The sequence below is a fragment of the Podarcis pityusensis genome, assembly GCF_964106645.2.
Source record: "Podarcis pityusensis genome assembly, chromosome: 3".
Classification (NCBI taxonomy): Eukaryota; Metazoa; Chordata; class Lepidosauria; order Squamata; family Lacertidae; genus Podarcis; species Podarcis pityusensis.
The window spans coordinates 72130733-72145618 of record NC_138026.1 but is presented as its reverse complement, the minus strand read 5'-3'; the positions used below and the strand labels follow the sequence as shown (position 1 = coordinate 72145618).

Below are 14886 nucleotides of genomic sequence, written 5' to 3'. Positions count from 1 at the left end.
TTGGGAACCTTTGGATCTGTCTGCTGCACCACTGAACTGTGTATTACAGTAACCGCCCATGCAACTTGACACCCTGGGGGGGGGGGGAATCACTTCACAAAATTGGCTATCAAGCATTTAGGGGTAGTGGATCAGGAATACCTTGGGAGTAGGGGTTAGATTTTTTAAAAAAGCCATTATTAGATTAATCTATTGAGCATTAGTCTCCTAGAAATAGCTTTGTCAATGAGGTTTGCTTGCAGTCCTTGTTCCTCTCACATCATAACCTAGAAGATTACCTAGAGGCCTAGAATATTATAGAAGCCTAGAACATTATGGTGCTTTGAAAGCTGAGGTAATATATATAAAATTTTGGTATGTTTTAAGGTATGGTTGTGATTTTACCTTTTTGTAAAACACTTTGAGGGTTTTTTCTTTTTCTTTTTTATAATCAAACAGGAAATAAAAGCAATAAATAAATAGGGTTTGCCAGTTCCTTACCCAAATGAAGTCAGGCACAAAGAAGAGCTCACCTGGTGCTATTTTCTTTGGCCTCTTCCTCTTTTCTCACCTGTGGGGCAGGGCTGCATCTCCGTAGCAGAGCATCTGCCTGACCTGAAGAAGGCCGCAGGTTCAATCTCTGGCATTTCCAGGTAGGGCTATGAGAGAACCGTGACTGACTGGAATCCTGCTGCTGTTCAGTGTGGACAATACCAAGCTGAAAGGATTGACTAGACCAATGGTCTCTGACTCAGAATAAGGCCCCCTCCCATGTTGCCTGTGGCTCCTGCTCTGGATGAGAACTTGAAAAATTTATCCAGATCACAGCTCTGTATGCTCTTTGTCCCCTGGTCACCACTTCCCACCTGCAAGCAGCCGTTTCCGCTCTAACTTCTGGCTTTTCCGAGACTGCTGAGCTCTCGTCAGCAAACCTTTTGCTCTGCTAGGCACCGAGTCAGCTCATATTGAGTGAGCAGTCAATAAGAGGCCTTTTCTTTCATGATATTAACTGGTGAGTTGGGTCTGCCAGGCTTAAAGGCTAGTTCATCAAAGCGAGACCGAAAAAATAAAATTAAAAAGCGTCTGCATTTAGTTATTCTGCACATGCTGGTTGCCCACACAACTAGGAAATGTAGAATAATGTATTTGATGCAGGAAATAGGCAAAGAGCCTTATAACTCCCTAATCAGACTTTAAAGGGATCTAAACAGCCTGCTACTTGGTATAGTAAAATAAATTATAACAACAAAGCTTTAATGGAAATGATTAATCTCTATAACATTCTTCAAGAAACATAGCATTTTTTTTCAAAGGGCTTCTCTTCTTTTGCTGTCTAAATGTTCAGCACACCATTTAATTATTAAACATCAATGGCAAGGAAAAAATATATTAATTATGCATTTGCTAGACCACAAAAGCTATTTTAACTGGCTACAAAATGATTTAGTATGCATAAAAGTTAACATTTAATAATACCACCAAGAACATTTGTTTTAAACATTTCCATGTCCTGTTCTGGTCTAATTAATATTTAACTGTTCAAGAGATTAGTTATGCTCTTTCAGTTTCTTACTGTGTTCATCTGAAGTTTTTATTTAGCAGTCCTTGGACTGGGGTTGTGTAATACCTGCAAGGAGAAATTCCTTTATTTCATGGTACTGAAATGTTGTTAGGTATGGAAATGTTTGCAAAGAATCTTGGAATTTCTCCATATACTCAATCAACCAGGATGCTACAGTTTCCAGTTCCTTGTTGATAGGAAAACATCATGCTTAGAACCTGTGCTGCCAGCTAATGCCTAAAGAATATGGATGTGATGGAGACTCTCACAGGTATGATAGGCATCCTCCCAATGGAATGAGAACAGGAGAGGACCATGATGGTAGAAGAACCAGTAGAAGCCCATTACCTTTGGCCAACGGACATCCACAGACACTGGTTGGATTCAGTGTCCCATCTATGAAAAAAGGGGTTCTTCCATTTGTGGAAGGGAATGTGACCCAATGGAGGCTTCCTCTGGAGGAAGGTGGGAGAACATAGGCGCTGGCTCCAGGGGACCGAAGCCCTGTGGGTTTAGGGCCAGGAAATGGTCTGATGCAACTTCCAACAGGGCGCCTGCATTTTGTTGGGAAAGGATGAAATTTCCTTCTTTCATGTCCCTCTGGATTCACTTTTATTTCTGTAGGCCGCTATCAAGTTCAGTGAACTCAGAGCCCATTTCTTGTGTTGACACCGTTTTCTCTGCAGACAGCCAGGCTGAACTTCGTGAGATCCTGAAATGGTTTTCAATAAACGTGTAAAGGCGAGAAATGAGCGTCTCTTAATAAAATACATGTTAACAAGTGCTTCTCGCCCGCCTAAGACACACTCATGCGAAAACCTGACAGTAGCAGTGAGCTTCTCCTTTCCCCAATGCGAAATTTTTCTTTCCTGGAAATACATGCCGCGTTCCTGTAACAAAACAAATACATGTTGCACACTGTTTGTATGTCTTTCTTCCTAGACGAAGATGATCAGGCTGCAAATCCATTCTTGAAGACTGGCTGTATCCTGAGTATAATATGTTGCCTAATCCTCCTGAACACTAGGGTTCAGTCTTTGATAAGAATTCACATACAGCTGAACATCATCTTCATCTTGCTAATCCAGAATTTAGGGCCCTGCAAACAAGATGTTGCCCTTCCTAGAATTAACACATTTAAAAGTCTGAAACGATGGTGTTGGCGTGAGGCAAGGAGTATAAGCAATGACCTAACTGGAAGTGTGGAATGCAGTTGGATTTAATAAAGGCTCTGAGCAAAGGGACAGGACTTGATCAAGAAGAAAGCCTTGACGACTTTGACAAGCCTTTTCTTTAGTCTCTTGAGCTAATTGTGTCAGTTGACAGGTTTGCATCAGGGTACGTTGAAATTCTGACAGGCTAATTTGAGCTTGCGGTTCCAATGAAACACACATACGGCACTCGTTATATTTAGTGACAATCAGTGTCATTTTCTGCTTAAATGCAAGCGGCTCAGGACAAATGTTCAGCTAGCTGCCTATCAGCAAATGTGAACCTAGTTTTTCAGTGGAGCTGAAGCAAAAGTGTGTGTGTGTGTGTGTGTGTGTGTGTGAGAGAGAGAGAGAGAGAGAGAGAGAGAGAGAGAGAGAAAGGTTTGTAAAAGGAGATTGGGAAAAGAAATGAATATTAAGCTGCTCTGATTCTGCATAGAAAATTATTCCTTTATTTCAGCTATTTCTAAGGCATCTTTCAAGACTATAGCATTTCCCAAGGCAGCTTATATTTATAACAAATATGCAACAGGTTAACAGTTTCCTTTGGGTTGAACTACTGGCTAACTTTGCAAAATCCTGAAAAGAAAGTGTCAAGGATAAAGAATAGAAATAAAATATGAAAGTGATGCAGTCAGGACTTAGTAAACCTAAGGATAAAGTTTAAAGGTATAGACATTAAAATGCTTTCCAAAATAACTTTTAAAAATCCAATAATGAAGATTGTGATAATGTCCTCTGCATTGGTCTACCCTTGGGGACAACTCAGAAGCTGAAGCTAGTGTGGAATGTTATGTATTGAGTGGCATGTAGTCAAAGCCATATTACACCTGTATTGGCTGCCTGCCAGTTTTAAAGTATTGATATTGGCTTATAAGGCCCTCAATACTTAGTGGAGTCTCTCTTTCCTGGTATATGCCAGTTCAGCTACAAAGATTATTACATTACCCCAGCATTGGCATGATGATCCGAGCTAGAGTTTTCTTCGTCGTGGAACTCCTGGCCTCTGGAGGAACATAAACCATCTTCAGTTTTTTTAGTTTCTCATTTTGCCCAAAACATCTCTTTGTGTCTGCATCAAGTCCTCTTGATACTATAGTTCTAATCTGGATTCTTGGACCTTCTGTTTTGTCGAGCAGTCTATTTAATGGGTACTCTTGCTGCAGTTTTTAGTTTAAGGGGTGGTTTGGGGAGCCTGAAAGCATAGTTTTAACTTTAGATGTTGAGGATGTTTTTTACTTTTTTAAAAGAATATTTATGCTGCTTTAAAATGGTGCTCATGTTCCAGACCAATCCAGCAGCTCCTGCAGGCCAATATTAATATGACTCCTCCTGCTCACGACTATCATGTCCTGTGTGTATTAAAGTTTTTGCTGGAGATGTAGGGCAACACATAGGAATTTTACCTTTGTAGGTTAGTTTCTACACACCTACCCACATCCCTGTCTTTCCTCCATCCAGACAAACAAGAGCTATCATCAGAGTTCAAAGACACCTTCCAGTCATGCAAAAACAGGGATACCAAGTAGGGCCAGTGAGAGGTGTGGCTTAGAGAGAGGAGGTGTAACCTGGTGAGAGTTCATATTTGGCCTCTAAGCCTAAGGTTCCCCACTTTTGCCTTACTGTTGAAGAAGTAAATCTCATTACTACAATGCGCCTGGAAATTGATGTTTTAAAAGATTGCCTTTGCTTTGGAGCTTGTCCTGGGAATAGGAGATGATGGGATTAAAATGCTCCCCAAGGCTACATAGAAAACCATCTTTTCCAAGTAAAACTGCCCTTTATATATTTAGTATTTAGCTTCAGTCATTCAGTTTTAAAGCTTGGTTCTCCACTTAGTTAAGTCAGTTTTATGCCTGATTAGCCCCTAGCTCCAGATTTATGCTAGAACAGAACTGGTGAAACTGTGTGGAGAATCATGGCTTTGTTTCCTTAGGTTTGCTGCCATTTTCTTGTACACATCCGAAAACACAGGAACCCATTTTTAAGGGGGGGGGGGCAGATCCACCCATCCATCGTTTTATTTGTAGGCTGCTTTTCCACACTTCAAACCATGCTCAAGGCAGCTTGCAACATGAAAACAACAACAACAACACATCACTACAACAGAACAAAAGGAGCCATAAACAATAAAACATTTTAAAAAATACACAACCAAATGAAACAAATTCCGCATAAATCACACAAAATCTAAAATAAAGATAGAAAAACCAACAGCAACAATGGCCCCAACAAACCCTCATAAACAACACCCTAGCCCAAGCATCTGTTCAGCAGCCTCAACTCCAGGCCAGGTAGAAAAGGCCTGTAAGGCAGGTTGCAGGTGTACTAGGACTCACAAAACCAAGATGGCAACTTTGAGATTGTCTCAAAGGAGGACGAACCTGGTTTTGTGCTTTTGATAGTGTGTAGAAGAGGGAATTGCAGTGAGCACAGCTAAGCTCGCTGTGGCTGTACCTGCCCTTAAAAGAGATGAGCAAAAGTGTGCCTGCGGTCTTTTTAAAGCTCATCTCATCTCATGAAATCTGGCCTGTAGCATAACAATCTGGATTAATACCTCATTTCTGTATAATTGATTCTTTAAAAACATACCCAGCTGCCTAAATAATTAATTGTGTTACAACTCTGGTGATGGTGATGATTTTGGCATGCTGCTTTGACTTTATTTTAGACAAAAAAAACAAGAAAACTATCCTGGCAAGTTTAGCAGGAAACTTTGCACCCCCCCCACTCGCCACCCCATTCAGAAAGAGTCAGTGTAATTTATGCCAATCAGCATGTACTTTGATAAGTCTGCTGAATGGTCTGCAGCTGTTGGAGCAAACTCTTCCCCCTCCTCTGCATCCTTTTCAGGTTCTTCCAGATGCTGCCTTCATCTCTGGAGTGACAGAGCTCTTCTCAAGTAGACGAGGAGGCAGCTCAGCCAATGATGATTACCAGGCTGTGTGGCTGAGTGGCAGAGAGGAGCACCCCCATCGCACTCATCACAGGAAAGAAGCAAACAAAAGGGTTTGATTAGGACCGGAGGGGGAGAGAGGATGCTTCTCTGCCAGCGATAAGACATTTCGCTAGGGTGGCAGGGATTTCCATGCGGCTTACTCAGGAAGCTTCAACGGAACTACTCAGGAGTAAGTGGTTTGAAGACAGATTAGATTCCTGCTGATGTTGCATTTGATGGATGCATTTTTTAATTTTATTTTTTAAAGAGCGGGTAGATTTATCAGGAGAAGGGAATGAGATGGCTACATACATATTCAGCCTCCTAAGGCCAGGCTGGGGAACCTTTGGGACATCAGATGCTTCTGGGCTCCACCAGAGTCAGAATGAAAAGGCAAAAAGAGTTTGGCATGTCACTTATAGGCCAAACCCACATAGATCAGCACATACCATAAGCAGACAGTCTATGCACTGTAGAAAGATGGCTTAAAAACACGTAGTGCCTCCAATACGTCATGAATTCCACCCTACAAGGGGTGATTTTGTTTGTCCTTAGTGTAACAGTGGGGAACTTGTGGTCATCTGGATGATGCTAGACTCCAGCTCCCATCAGCCCTGCCCAGCATGGCCTCTAGTCACATCAGAAGGAATACTCAATAAGCAGCCGATGTCCTATAAGCTCTCCACAGACAAATCAGGACGAATGTTGAACAACCAGGCTGTCTGGAAGAGACTTGGTTGTGGTGGGAGTAAGGATGCTGATTCCCTCAATAATCAAGCTTGCACTTGAGCTGAGCCCCATCGCCACCTTGCAATCATTGTGAATCAATCAGGTATCCTGTGTGTTAGCGATATTTAGCAGAACGTCATGGAAAAAACAACACATCAAAAGGCAACTTATCAAACGCAACCCATTTCAGTGTCTGCTCTGTCATGCTGCTGAAATGTGTATCCCCTTGAATTCTGCTTAACTGGGGTCACTGGCAGAGGAACAGGAGTGCGGAGGGAGTGGACCGTCTGGAGAAGACTTATTGCTCAGATAAATCCTAGCTACGCTTCGGCTGCGTAGCTACTGGCCAGGCCTCCGGACTTCAAAGGCCACATTCCAAAGGCTCTGAGCAACACGCAGAGATCAGCAGCGGTAAGAGAAAGCTGCAAAACTCCAGTGCATTCTTCAGTGTGCTTAAATAAAGTCCACTCAGGATATTAGCAGCTAGAAGCAGTTTTTATTTACAGCAGACTATCCATTATTTATCACAGCGAACAGCATCGTGAAAACACGTCCTCTCTCCTCAAAAGCGAAAGTAGAGAGAGACAAAGGGTTTAGACTCTCAGATATGACGCAGAATCTCCTCCCTCCCAATAGTAGGCAGGGCGTACACTCTGAGCTGTTTAACCCTGTAAGCTCAGGTTCTCCTCACAGACCGCCCCTGGCACCATTGTTCCGGTAGGGTGCCATCGCAGTGGCCCCCTGACACATGTCACACAGACCCCCGCACGCCAAGCGCTATGCCCTTGCGGGCGCCATGCCCTCGCGGGTGGTGTACCACGCCCCCGGGATGTGTGTTATGCCCCCGGGGGCGCCAGCCACACCCCCGCCTGCTCTCCGCCTCCGGTAGTGGAGCATGCAGCTTCGCCACTGAGTGGGGTGATGGCAGGAGCCATTAACATTCATTGTTATGCTCCTATTCCTGTGACCTACCATGATTATGTGGGGTGGTGGGGAAGGTAGTAATGCTGGATGGGATGGGATTTGATGGAGTGGGTAGTGGTAGTAGTAGTAGTAGTAGTAATAGTAATAATAATAATAATAATAATAATAATAATAATAATAATAATTTATTATTTACACCCCGCCCATCTTGCTGGGTTTCCCCAGTCACTCTGGGCGGCTTCCAACAAAATATTAAAATACAATAGTCTATTAAATATTAAAAGCTTCCCTAAACAAGGCTGCCTTCAGATGTCTTCTAAAAGTCTGGTAGTTGTTTTTCTCTTTGACATCTGGTGGGAGGGTGTTCCACAGGGCGGGTGCCACTACCAAGAAGGCCCCCTGCCTGGTTCCCTGTAACTTGGCTTCTCACAGTGAGGGAACCACCAGAAGGCCCTCAGCGCTGGACGTTAGTGTCCAGGCAGAATGATGGGGGTGGAGACGCTCCTTCAGGTATACTGGACCGAGGCCATTGAGTACTTGAGTTAATCCTACCATCTGCAAAATCAAGTTTGCTTAAGTCTGTGTCCTGGTGAAGAAAAACTATCCAGGCCAGCCCGGAGAAGGTCGATGGAAAGAAAAATAAAGAGAACACAGTGCTACCATGATTAAACCGCAGACATGAGAAAATGTACAAACTTCAGGCATGATGTGACACTTGTTAGTGCCATCCCTCCCACCATACAAAAACAGGCCCAACTACTCAGTTCAGGATCAATGAATGAATAAACTTTAATAATAGCCAAATAGTGGGGATTTTTTTTTTTAAAAAGAATAACAACTAGCTCACCGTTCCATCCACTTTCTTTGAGGTTCCGCTTCTTCAAAGAACTCACAAGTCATTGCCAACTTCTTTTGTTGACAAAATAAGTATTTGCAGCTTGATTTAGAAGGGTTGGGAAAGTCTGAAGCACAAACTGCTTTGTCAGCATTGCAAGAAGGTGAGAGCAAAAACACCCTCAGACATGCAAATTACAATACCCCTGGGGGCGATCAAATGGATACTTGGTGAAGGTCAACAATGATTAGCAGTAGCAGAACTGCAAATAGCCAAATCCATTGCGTGAGGAGTTCTCACAACACAGTCTGGAGGAATGAAGTCAATTACTTCATTTTTTCAGAATGTGGGAGCTGGTCAAGCTGACATGCATAAGGACACAGCAAGAACTGCCCCCTGCCCCCCCCCATCTTGAACAGGTACATGATTGCGAACCCTGCAGTGACTGTCTCCTCTCGCTATCATGGGACATTTAAAGATATGCAGATAGTCTCCAAGCTACAACCTGAGAAGATTATGCCCTGCCATAACAGCATATTCAGGCCTGTTCTGCCTTTCTTGTGGATCAGCTGGGCTGTACAGAATGAACATTTCCCAGGTAGTTTCAAAGGTTAATTCAGTAAGAGGTCCCTGGCACAGCCTGGCTCACTGCCTCATCCTTTGTAAATGTGTGTCTTCCTAGATAGGGATATAATGACTCTCAAACAATCTTTCTTTTCCTGGTGGATTTTTGGTGGCTGCCTTTCTATTTCTTTCGCAGCTAAGAAGGACTGTTAACATGTAGGTTAAAGGCAAAGGTCTTCTGTCAGTCAGGTGTAAATGAAGAAAAACGGATCTGGGAGATGGTGGCTGTAAACAGTGGAGACAAATGAAATTAGAAATTGAGCTATAAGGTATTATACAGAGGACTTCCTCCTACCATGAGACAGGTTGCTGGATCTTCTCAGAGTCACCTAGTAATTCATTGGGAACCAATCCTATACCCATGCATATAGCCCCATTCTGGGTCCTGTTTCTTGGTCACACTAGAGTGTGACAGAACCTTGGGGTGCACCTGACACCAAGATCTCATATGCATACTGCTTTAGCCTCTATTCTATTCAATTCTGTTCTGTTCTGTTCTGCTATTCAACAGTAAAATGGACCCCCTCCGAAGGTAGTGGACTCTCTACCCTTGGAGGTTTTCAAGGAGAGGTTGGATGGGCATCTGTCAGGAATGCTTTAGCTGAGATTCCACATTGCAGGGGGTTGGACTAGATGACCCTCGGGGCCCTTTCTACAATTCTATGATTCTTCATCACATTATACGATTTATTTTAAAAGATAAAATAAAGCCGCTTTTATTTTTTTCAAAAAAAAAAACAATCCCCTCATTATGAAGGCTTACCACCTTATATAAATTTAATGAATGTACCTATTTTTATCATGAAAAAAAGTGCTTAGGGTCACCTTTACACTGACACAGGCATATCTGATCACCACTGCACTGAGCAGTGCTTAGATAGTACTCACTAACCAGGCAGGCTGCGTTTTGTACATGGTTGATTTGGGCTTACTTCCTGCGGCATCCCAATCATTTGGAATATCCCTGCCAACGCTGCTGTTCCTTGGCAGTGGCTTGCAGTGATATGGAGGTGATCCACTCAACTGAGATGCTTCACACAGCCATCCCTGTGCAAAACGATACTTCCCACTAGGTGGAGTACTGCCATGCCAAAGCATTTGTGAGCAAGGACCACCACATGGGGTAAAATAATATGCCAAGATTGGCAATGGCCTGGATCCCCTTGTTTCGTATGAATTTTTGAACACTCCGTTGTAATACGGGCCACTACTGAGCTCTGTGCCAGTGTGGCCCACAAATCAATTGTACACGTCAAGGAAACAATTCCCCCCTTCTCTCCCTCTCTTTTTAAAAGACCTACATCGCATATCCTCTGGCTCCATCATCATGGAAGTGTTAAAGCTGATAGACTGCAGCTATGAGGAATCCTTCCAGCACAGAGCAACACATGCTGAGGATCATCACTGATTCATCTCTATGTCCCAGACACACACTGAAACCCCTCTAGTGTGTGGCATGTGACTGGTAAACATGAATAGTATGCAAATAGGCAACAGTAGTAGGAAAATAGCCTGGGAGTAACTCTTGGAATAAAGGGACGTGGGTGGCGCTGTGGGTAAAACCTCAGTGCCTAGGGCTTGCTGATCGTATGGTCAGCGGTTCGAATCCCCACAGCGGGGTGAGCTCCCGTCTTTCGGTCCCAGCTCCTGCCCACCTAGCAGTTCGAAAGCACTCTTAAGTGCAAGTAGATAAATAGGTACCGCTTTATAGCGGGAAGGTAAACAGCATTTCCATGTGCTGCGCTGGTGCTGGCTCGCCAGAGCAGCTTCGTCACGCTGGCCACGTGACCCGGAAGTGTCTCTAGACAGCGCTGGCCTCCGGCCTCTTAAGTGAGATGGGCGCACAACCCTACAGTCGGACACGACTGGCCCGTACGGGCAGGGGTACCTTTACCTTTACCTAACTCTTGGAATGGTTAGGAAAGATCTCCAGGGTTTGGCCTTGGAAGATGCTCCTCTCATAATAATGCCACTGGGAGAGCTTTGCAAGAGAGAGGAGGTAAACTTGCAATGCTATAACCATGTACGGGAATGTCTCTCTTGCACTCCAGTGACATGCGCTTCAAATGGGTTGTGTGATACGCAGGAGGCCTTCGATTAAGGCCACCAATGCCACACAATTTAAGAAAAACATAAGCCCCAGAAGATGGTAATGTTAAATGACACCTCCTTTGAGCTAGATTTCGGCACGTGGTCCAGGGCAAACCTATGAGCCATCTAGCCTCCCATGACCTTGGCCTCATATTCCCGGCAACTGTGTCTTGGGGGCAGATGCCCATGTCATCTTGAAACATTGTTAGATTTTCTCATCACCTGAGAAATAACCACTCTGCTCATTTTTTAATGTTTTTCTTGACAAGCCTCTAAGACGTTGTTCATCCTTCATGATATCCCCACTCACCTTCTTCTCACACTTCACTGACCCTTTTCTCCTTGCTGCCATCAGAAAACCTCAACGAATCCTTATGTAAGCAGCACAATATGGTACGAAACTATTGCTTCAGCAGCAACAGCAAAGGAGAGTCTGGCTGGAGTTTCGGCTCCCAAATTAAACACCATTTCCATGGTATGGATTTCAGCCCTGGCGATGATCTTACAAAGCAGAATGCCCCTTTGCACGATTTTCTTTTTTTAAAAGCTTCAGATAAATGCGCTGCTTTCAGATCAACAGCCAATCGATATCACATTCTTTTGTTACTGTTGCCTGCAAGGAAGATGTTAAGGGTTGTGCTTGCTTATGGCTGTGACCCCCCAAGATCCTTTATCAGGATAACTAGCTTGCGTTTGCTGCAATCCATCATGATTTCTCCTATGTAGTGCCCATTCCTGAAAAATGAAGTGTCTGTATGAGTTAGCTTTTCAGGGTGGCAGGAGCTGAAATGAAATTGTTTGCTGCTCATTTTATTTTGAGAAAAGCTGTGCTCTGAATCTTAGGATCAAGGATGAACTCTGTTTGGAGAGGCTGCCTATTGTGCTTAAAGCTAGCAGACACAGAGGCCACATCTGTGTACAGAGCTGCATGTCAGGGGTGGGAAACCTCAGGCCCAGGCTGCATGCCACCCCACACCTCTGTATCTGGCCCTCAGGACTCTCCCAAGGTCATACACCCAGTGTCATAGCGTGTGGAGGGCCACAGGGGTGGTTGCCCCAGGCGCAAAATGGTTAGGGGTGTAAAATTTCAACACCCGGTGTGGCCTCAATACAGCTGTGGACTTACTTGTGTCACTGGGCTCCATTGGAAACATGTGAACCATGAAGTGACCTTTCCAGATAATAGAGCAACTCTTCTTTTCTTATCCCTGCGGCTGCGATCTCCTGGGTGACGCAGATGCTGCTAGGCAGTTGAATGTGCATGTGTACTCTGTCCGTTTCTCTCCCTCCCACCCCTCCATGTGGCCCCAGGTACTGGCAACCCAAGCTACACCACTGAACACTCCCTCCCGAACCATGCCACTTAGTGGCCCTGGTTTGCAGTTTGCACACTCCTTGAGTGCTAAATATGTCCACAAACTCTGATCATGCTTCTTGCTTGTCTAGATGGAGGATAGAGAGGGATGTGTGTGTCTGTGTGTATGACAGAGCTTACTGTGTAAAGGTAAAATTCAAATGTGTAGTGTCCCCTCTCCTACATTTGCTTCTGATCTTGCCCACCACTAGCCTGTGGTCCCTGGAAGGTTGTTTTAGAGATACGTGTGGCCCTTTGGCTGAAAAAGGTTTCCCATCCCTGATGTATGTTATGAAAACTAAGACAGTAGGCAGATCTGCCTTAGACTAAGCTTGGGCTCTCAGTACACAGCCACATTCCTTGTCAAATAGTGTTGCATCAGTGGCTAGAAGACAGCTCCAAGCAGGATGCTACAGTTAATGATTCTCCTCCCTCCACTTTTCTTTATGCATCCGTGCCTAATTTAGTGAAATTTTGATCCAAATTAACTGGTATTGTGTTGAAGTATGTGTCTTAAATCCCAAGACACATTGAGCCAGATGAAATGAATGTTTATTCCCCAACATATCATTTCTTAACATGAGGTTGAGCTATAAAGTGGTAGCTAATATTACTATTCTTTTCGCAAAAATGACACAAGGTTGCTTAAGAAAAAAACTGCTGTTTGCTCAGTTCGGAGGTTTCCAGCACACACTAAAGCACACTGTGTTTTTAAAAAATGTAATATGCCATGAGATCATGAATACAAAGGTTTTCACTTTCCTTTGGCCCTTTATAGAAATACATCAGCACGGCATAACTTTGTCAATCGTGCAAGGTGTCTACAAGTCTTCCTGTTTATAATTTGCTTAACTATCCCACACCTTTTGATGCATTTCCCCAACACTTTGCAAACGACAAAAAGTTTATTGTGCTTGGACTGGGGTGAGGATCCTCCAGCTGGCAGGCTAATCCTGCCCACCAGGAGGCTCCAATATGGCCCACAAGGCCATCCCCCTCAAACTATACCAACCTGCTATAGTTACTCCTGAAGTCAGTTGGCTGAGTATGCCTGTTCTCAGTAGGGAACCACAGGAAACAAATACTGCCAAAGCAGCAGGATTTAACCCTCTGCTTTGCAACTGATGCTCATTTCAGTAGGATTCCATTCATACCCCATGGGGACTCTCTAAGGGGAAGAAAACCTTCATTTTATCAGCACATTGAAAATGACATTATTGTTACATCTGGTGATGGGGCCTGTGAGGCCACTCCTGATTAGAATCTGTCACGCAAAGCCGATAGGTTCCCCACCCCGGTGCTGAGGCAACACGGCATTTTAAATCACTTTAAAACTGAGCAAGCCTGAAATCCTCATATGTGTTTTAATCCCTTCTACAAAATGCTGGCAACCTGGTGGCATCCTGAATATGGCAGAAGAACCCACTCTTTCCTTCTAGCGTAGGGGCCAGGTGGAGAGGGAAAGGAATCAAGTTTCCATACTGAGCCCTCTTCTGCTGGTTTACTGAGCAGTGCCTCAGCCAAAATAAGGCATCTTCTGTACAAGTTCAATTCGCATGGTCTCTTAGGGCGCCAGTAGCCATTAAGACCATCCATGGTCTTCTGTGAATGACAGATATCAACTACCAGCTGGTTCACAAATCTGTAAACCCTTTTGTTTATGGCTCCCTGCGGTCTTTTCGCTTCAGATAATTCATTACTCGTCTGCCATGGAGCTGCTCATAAGCTGCAAAACACCCTACTCAGAGAAGCTTGAGACTGCACGATGGATTTTACACAATGTATCATGTCAATCAGTTATATGGAGATGTTAATAAGCGGATCTTGCAGACAAAGTATCTTGTCATTCCATAGCTTGGAGATTTGCATAAGTCGAGCTTTTGATGTGATGCTTCGGAGTGGCTTTACAGAAGCTATTTTACTGTGCCGTGTTAATCTGCTTGAAGACCTTTGTGGCGAACGATTCAGTATATGGCCCAACGGAGATCAGTGAGTGTAATATAGTTTTTCTGCTTGCAAAAAAGGCAGTTGTTCACTGGAAGGACAGATCCTGAAGCTGAGGCTCCAATACTTTGGCCACCTCATGAGAAGAGAAGACTCCCTAGAAAAGGGAAAGATGGAGGGCACAAGGAGAAGGGGACGACAGAGGATGAGATGGTTGGACAGTGTTCTTGAAGCTACTAACATGAGTTTGACCAAACTGCCGGAGGCAGTGGAAGACAGGAGTGCCTGGCGTGCGCTGGTCCATGGGGTCACAAAGAGTCGGACACGACTAAACACCACCACCACCACCACCACAACAGGCTTTCATCTACAGTTTCTTTCCATTTAAGTTGACCAGAAACATCATACAAAATCCAGCAAATGTGCAGCTGATGAAGATGCACATTGCAAAGCTTTTCTGTGGATATGAGAAAGGGCATCCACATTCAGGGACGCCTGTCACACACACCAAAGGACAGAGAAAAACTATTGCTGTGGTGCCAATATGTTATTAGTTGATACTGCCTTGGAGTTAGGAATATTGTGCTCAAGATAGTTCTTAGGCCATTATTTCTAAAAAGGTCACAACAAATTATTCTTGGATGTTTGCAGCAATACTAAACATTCCTATTCCCACTAGTGATGTTTTTCAACTAC

At 44.1% G+C, this 14886-nt stretch overlaps 1 long non-coding RNA gene across 1 annotated transcript; it reads left to right on the top strand.

Moving 5' to 3' along the window:
* The first annotated feature begins 10022 nt into the window (after positions 1 to 10022).
* LOC308472984 lies at positions 10023 to 11471 on the top strand. The gene is made up of 2 exons (XR_013983848.1): positions 10023 to 10266; positions 11248 to 11471. It is a non-coding gene; the product is annotated as an uncharacterized lncRNA (long non-coding RNA).
* Positions 11472 to 14886: the final 3415 nt, after the last annotated feature.